Genomic DNA, 7,979 nt, shown 5'->3' on the forward strand with positions numbered 1-7,979 from the left:
GTCAGAAGTGGTTTTTGTTTAGGACTGAGCCATTGTTTTTGGCATTTGATATTCACATGTAGAATTCATTTTACATCACCAGTGACTATTCTTGTCCCCAAATGGTTCACACGCCAGAAGAGACGAAGTAGTATTCACACATTGGAAACAATGATCATCGGAGAGTTCGTGAGGCACCCAAACACCTTCTTTATGGAGTTTTCCCATATTCTATAGATGTATTGTTTCATAAGGCACATGCAATTTCAGGGTCATTTCACAAGTGTGTTGCCTTGAGGTAGACTCAACATGTACCTTCAGAGCATCAATATCAATTCCAACATGTCAGCCCCTGCCATCACAGATTTTAAGGCTAAAGTCACCTAACCATAATTTGCTGAACCATCATTGACTCTTACGAACATTCAAAACATTTCCATAAATTTCTTTGATATTCTATGTGGCTACAGAGGCATTGTTTCCCTTCTTGTATTCAAACAGCATTACATACCGAATGTGTGTCTTGACGTGTGCCTTCACTATAAGGGATTAGAGTATACTAAATCTTACACATTATATAGGCTACACTAATGTGACGTTTAGGCAGTTCATTTAACTATTATACGTGATGTACATTTTTTTGGGGGGTGGTTAATGAAAGTGTACCAAAGTGCGACATTAATTTCTTGACGAGCTAATAAATATGTGTGTAGTCTTACACACATATATGAAGATTACTTGAAGTCAATCATGAACATTATATAACAGTAATGGATCAATTACACAAGAAACACACAACTATTAAACAGTTTCTTAATGGAAACAACATTTCACTTGGATGTTAATACCTTGTAATAAAAGGTTAAGTCTTATTACTAACTTGTGAGGTATTATTGAAAAATGCAATGCACATGTGATTTTCCTTAATACTTGTCAGAGAATATTTCAATTTTGACATTGAAATATTTGGAAGATAGTGAATGCTCATGAAAAGGTAAAAAGTAACATAGAAACTCACACAACATATGATAGAAAATCCTATTTTTCCTGTTTTTTTTAGTAAGGGTAGTGCAACAAATTTTGATTGAATCAAATTACAATTTATGAGTGGATGAAATTATCAGTAGTAAATTAAATTCACAGACAATAGCATAGATATCATAACGAGTATAAACTTGGTGTACTCAGTATTTTATTTGGTTATGATAGGATATTATCAATCATGCAGATTGAAATATTTAGTAAGCACACAATTTTTAAATATTTTCTTAACAATATCTCAGTACAAGTTACATGAAAAGGCAGGCTGTAAATGTTCAGGGAGGTGGTGGTGGAAACTACCACCCAAATGGTGAAACTTTGAGAACTGCCACTAACTAGTACTAAACTTGTATCTGGAAGAAAGTTACAAAGGAAAGATGATGTAAGCAGTGGTGGATTCTAACAGTAAGAATCATAGGATGGCATGTTTGTGTGTGTAGGAACCACTCTTAACCAGATGCAGTTTAAGTACAATCATATGGTAGTGAAGGGAATGTTTCTGGGTCGAAGGGTAAGTTGTATTGGACAGTTTTATGAGAATGACAACATTGAGTAGTACAGTTGTAAATATTAGTCAAGTGGAGACCAAGAATGTCACAGGGATAGGAATACAATTTCTATGAGCAAGTAGGGTGTAAGCTCAAGTGAAACCTGTAGAAATGTCATTTGACCAAGAAAAATCTTTCATTATTTTGTTTACAAATGTAAGTTTTAGAGAATAGTATGTTGTAGCTAGACACTTACCACCCTCTATATAACCTACATACTTATTTGAACTTCTGAGAAATTAGAATTCATTTGATCTGGATTTTTGCTACTTAAAGTCAAATTCTTGATGCTTCTGGCTACCTTTCTTTGACAAGCCGGTGGACAATCATTCTACTGTTGCTGACTTATCATACATATTGTATGTTGCAATAGAGAATCTCTACATGAGAGCCAATAAACCCATACCTTCCTCTTTGGTGACAAGCTGGCATAAGCTGCCAACAAAAAGACATTCAGTATGGTGGAGTCCATGGCTGAAGATGTATTGTTAGTCAACACATCTGATTTGTGACCTTGCTTTTTTAATGTAAGTGCAATACTACTGACACAACCATGCCTGCAGGTGGGAACATTACATCCCAATGACAGAAAGATGTTTCTGAAGCTAAAGTATATTTGAAAGTCAAATGAGCTTAAGGGTGGTCTTTCAGAGTCAAGTGAAGAGGGCCAACCTTCAGCTTCAGAGACCCTGCTTATCACCACTCACAGCATGACCACTGGCCAGATGCCATTTCCAGCTCTGGCACCAACATCATCAGCAGCCACAAAGTTTGGAATGAATGAGGGGTCCTCCACCTCAGTGACAGTTGAGACACTACTGCCTATGAGGCCCTGCAAAATACCACAATGGTGATTAAGGATTGAACTATCAGTTACTTCACCTATTACTATCCCTGAACATCTAACCTTGCAATAGATCCCAATGCTGAAGCAGCATTGCCAGGAGTTAACCATAAAGAGGACTGAAGCCTGGGACTTCTATAACTGAGAGTAGGACCAGTTGTATCAGAGGGATACCACACCCTTCTGAATGGAGGAGAAATTGTGTCAACTATGTTTAGAGCTGTGCATAGCACATGACCTCATCCAGGCCATTACAAAAGCCAGTTTACAGTCAACTGCCACTTTAGAAGGTATATTAATGGAGCAAAAGTGAGGGGAGTTGGACTGTGTGCTTCCTATTGGGTGAATATATAAGTTCTGAATGTTTTATCTGTTGATGTAAAAACTATGTATATTATACCTGTATGTAGGAGTTGTAAATATAGGTGTCTGCATTGGTTATTTTTATGGAGATGGAGTTAGTTATTTATAAATGTAGGTTTTATTTATGTGATTATTCATTTATGCATTTCAATGTTATATACCTTGATTTTGCATAATATTGTACTTACTGAGTATCACATTTTTTGTTTTTTGATCTATTGTGAAGGGTTTATTTCATTCTTTTTTCTGAACGAGTACTCTATTGTAGTTACCAAGAAAGAGTTTATGTATGTTTCACCATGTTTTTTATTTTATTTAAAGTGTTTGTGTATATATATTTTGTATATTTTTAATTAGGGTTCATTTTGTATTTATAATTGCACTATAATTTTGTATTCTACTTGACTGTATAAGTGTTTTAATTAGTATGCTTTCTTTTGATTATTTTCGTATGAAGGAATATTTTGTTTTGGATGATTATATTCATGATGCTTTATCTAGTTTTAAGTAATTATTGTTAAAAGAACATTTTATGGTATCACAATAATTGTATCAGTGTTAGTGTGATTTTTGTTTCTCCATTCTATTGAATTGGTTTATAATTGTGATTAGTCAACATTGTTATAACATTCATTATTACAGAGTTCATGTGCCTCCCAGTTGCACAGTAGTATGTCTGTGGGCTTAGAATGCTAGATACCTGTGGTGGGCAGAGCACAGATAGCCCATTGTGTAGCTTTGTGCTTAACTTCAAACAGAGTTCATGATTACATAGTTCATATTTTGATTTTGTAATATATAATATTGTTTTATATATTCTGCAGAGTAATTTTAACTTTACTAATTTAGGTAAATATTTGCATTACTTAATGTCCTTGAAACTTGTTTAAGGGGCAAATGCTTAATATGTATTGATTCTAAGTTAAAGAATTGTTTTTAATTTCATAGTTTTATATTAGCATTTTAACTTCATTGTTAGAAAGAATGTTTTACCGTGTTTGAATAGTATCATTTTTGATTAAAGTTTTTGTATGATGTAACCAACCATTGTGTTTCTTTGTTAAAGTGGTGTGTCCTCTGTAATGCATGTAACTATTTACTGAGATAAAAGGTTACCATACTCCTTAACCAGTGCACATGTGTAGATTATATTGGATTTAAAATTAAATTTAATTGGCTTAACACGTTTGCTGCCGCATAATAGATTAATTTTAAAAAATAAACATTCAAGAGGAGCCAAGGAGCAGTCACAGTGTCCCAAACTCATATGCCACAAGAGAAATTTGGCTTTGAAAATTATTTGTGACCTATTGGTGTGTCACACGGTCCATAACTAAAACTCAGTTGTGATGCACCTTTGGGGCACATGGCAGGGAATGTGTTAAGAACAAATCTTATATAAAGCTGGCAAAAGTGGTATATAAACATACCGTGCAATTGTTACCTCCTTTATTATAATATAGTGTATAAATCAGTTATTATGGTATTTACAGTTTCCACAGAACTCGTGGTTAAGAACGTCGTTCAGTAGATTCTCTTGCAACTGTCTTTGTTCCCTTGCCATTCAATAAGGATAACACCTGTTTTGCCAATGTAAGGTATGGCTGTAATACTGCATGTTGTGCAAGAATGTAGACACAGAGAGAAGCATCCTCCACTGATGGAGCAGGTGATATCTTGAGGTTACAAAATCATTTACGTTTGAATGAATATTCCGTGACTTGTTTTGAATTTCGTGTATAGCTACTCCAGGGCTAACTGCGCTAGCTATTCTTAATTTAACATAACATAACATAACGTTTTGGGACAACATGGGACCTATTGTTCCATTTAATAGATACATTGTAGGGAAGGCAGCTAGTCAACACCACCCACTGCCAACTCTTAGAATACTCTTTCACGGGGCATAGTGGGATTGAGTGTCAAATTATCACGCTCTCATAGCTAAAAAGGGCGAGCATGTTTGGGGACGGGGATTCAAACCTGTGACCCGCAGATTGCAAGTCGAACGCCATAATTACCAGACCATGCCAAGCCATTTGAATGAAAATGACCAGTCGCGTGAGTAGCAATTGTCGCTCTAGATAAATGCAATATTACGTGTTAAGTAAGGAACATTAAGTTTAAACAGTTTGATACATGATCTTAAAGAAGATAGTCACTTTGTCAACTTATGATACAAAGAAGTAACACTCCAGAGTTTAAGGAAGCACACACTGTACTTGGTTTCGAAATAATAAAGATTGTTTATGTACATCTTACGTTGTGTTCGGTTTCTTTATTTCATTCTCATTCACTCAATCAGCCTCATAATTCAGAAATACTTTACAATAGATATGTTTTAGAATCTCCTTCTATTCGGTATACCTATTGCATCACTCTCAGGATAATCAGTTTGAGCTGAATATACCACATCAGGTCATGAAACTTGGAATTCACAACTTTCGTGTTAAAAACTTGAACTAAGGATATTTCAAAGTCAAAGTTTAAATTAAGTTAAGACGTCGATTGACCATTTTGTGGTTAATTTTATTTTTATTAAATATATCTACCAGTCTTGCAGAAAAACCAACAATTTGCTGTGGAATGTTTCATATGTGCTGCAAAGACTGCTCATTTTTAGAGGTAACTATTGTAAATTCCATTTCGAAAACAATCAGTTACACACAAAAATCTGATGATATGTTAACCTGACGTGTTGCATTGACACCTGGTGTCTCCAATTGCTTCTACATCAACAACCTTCAGTTGATGTTAACTTAATATAGAAATATTAGTGAGTCCAGGAGCGGAACAAATATTTATTATTCCCAGCTGTATGCAAACGATTTCAGAATACAGGACTTGAAATCAATTGTTATAGTTAGCAAAACAACACTCACCCATGTTTTCGCATATTATTTAGATAACGTCAAAATATGAAAGGAAGATGTATTTAAAACAATAAAATGTTCGTACCTGCAGCCTGTAAATAGATTTTCTCATGAATTTGTATGATTGAGTTTTTATGTAACAGCATTGCTCACAAAAATGAACTAAAAATGTGTATTGGAGTTACAATAATGACGTTGTCAATGCATGAATCATAGACTTATTTATCAATATAATTTACAAACAGAACTACTGTTGACAAATGTTTAATGTGCACAGAACTTATAAACTTAATTAAACTATATGTATATTGAAAGATATAATGTAGATTCTCATATGTCCCCCAGTGGCTCAGTAGCTAGTCTGAAGGCTGATAACGATAAAAAGCCGTTTTCCATACTTGTGGTAAACACAGTACAGTCAGACCATTGTGCAACTTTGTGTTTAACAACAAAACAAATAAACAGATGGTCATATTCAGAGTTCAAGCAGACCTTGTACAACCTTCGATTATCATATCAGTGGCAAAATAATAATATATTAATTTGATATATTCATGAAAGTCGTCCCCATATTTCATCCTATAGTTCTTAAAAAGTAATATTCCGATGCATTTAAATTTAAAAACGCATATATCATAGTTGGCGATATTTATAAGAACGATTTGTATCTAAATTCAACGTCGTGGAGATATCTCTCGATAAAATTAGAGTAATGTCATAGTTGTTTAACCTGTGTGATTCATGCTTCTTTGATGCCACCTGAGTCAATAATATCTTAACTTAATAAAGATACCATAGTCAACAATTTGGCCAAATTAACAATGAACAGCATTTCTTGGTCAAGTTTGTATTGTTATCGTTCTCGATCGTTGGCTCCTCAAATCTTATTCCAAATTTAAAATAGCCGAATGACTACATGGCCAGGTGGTTAGGGCCCTCGACTTGCAATCTGCGGACGCGGGTTGGAATCCCAGTCCCACCAAACATGCTCGCCCTTTCAGCCGTTGGGGCGTTATAATGTGACGGTCAATCCCACTATTCGTTGGTAAAAGAGTAGCCCAAGATAATTTGGGGTAGAATAAAAGAACATCCCCAAGGAAGCCCGATGCTTGTGGAAGCAGTGAAACACCCATCTAAGCCACCGGATGTGAAGATTGGAAGGTCACTGGTGGCAGGTCATCAAATAGTACCCATAACAGTGACTAATTTCTCTAAATGTGAGAAGACACTTAAGGAAGTGGCATTGTTGGGTGTGTGCCAAAAATGGATGGCCAAAATGCAACTTTGTCATAGATTCTGCATCTCAGCATATCCTTGTGAGTATCAAGGTGCTAGATCACAAAGGAGTACCAGAAGCCATACAGAAGCTCTGTGGTGTGACAGGACAATATGCAAGGTTGTGTGGACCAGTGTGGGTAAATATTGAGCTCGTGGGCATAAAGGACAAACACAAAGTATACTTGGCTGACATTGAAGACCAATGCATACTAGGGTTTGACTACTTACTACCGAGGAAGTGTGTAGTTAATTTTGATAAAATGAAGTTTGGGAACAACAAAGGTCAAATTCGGGTAAGTGCTGCTGCATCTGTTGATTTGCATGTCACAGCACTTAAGTCAACTGCAATACCCCTATGTCAAAGAATATAATTTTGGATAGAATATAAGAACATTCCCAAGGAAGCCTGATGCTTGTGGAACCAGTGGACGACCCATCTAGGCCAGCGGACGTTAAGATTGGAAGGTCACTTGTGGCAGGTCGTCAAATAGTACCCATAACAGTGACTAATTTCTCTAAATGTGAGCAGACACTTAAGGAAGGGGCATTGTTGGGTGTGTGCCAGGAGGTCGAGCTAGTCAATGTTAAGGCAAGAAATACAACCATAAAGAAAGGACATCCTCTCCTAGAACATTTAACTGACCTCTATGAGAAGAGCATAGTCCATTTGTCATCATCACAGGTACTTCAGGTTAGAGAACTTTTGGTGGATTATGCAGACGTCTTTTCAAAAGGAGATCATGACTTCGGGTGCACAGACCTTGCGGAGAAGAATAAACGTAGGCAATCACCGTCCAAATAAGATCCGGCAAAGCAACAAGAGATAGAGATGGTCATGAATGGCCTAATTAAAGGAGGGATAGTCGAGAAATGAGATAATCCCTGGTCAGCTCCCATCGTGTTAGTACAGAAGAAGGATGGGACCCAACGTTGCTGTGTGAACTTCAGGGCTCTTTACAGTATAACTGAAAAGGACTCATACCCGCTGCCAAGAATTGATGATACTCTTGATGCCTTAAGTGGAGCCAAGTGGTTTTCAAGTCTAGATGGGTT

This window comes from Limulus polyphemus, unplaced genomic scaffold (assembly GCF_000517525.1).
Source record: "Limulus polyphemus unplaced genomic scaffold, Limulus_polyphemus-2.1.2 Scaffold272, whole genome shotgun sequence".
Classification (NCBI taxonomy): domain Eukaryota; kingdom Metazoa; phylum Arthropoda; class Merostomata; order Xiphosura; family Limulidae; genus Limulus; species Limulus polyphemus.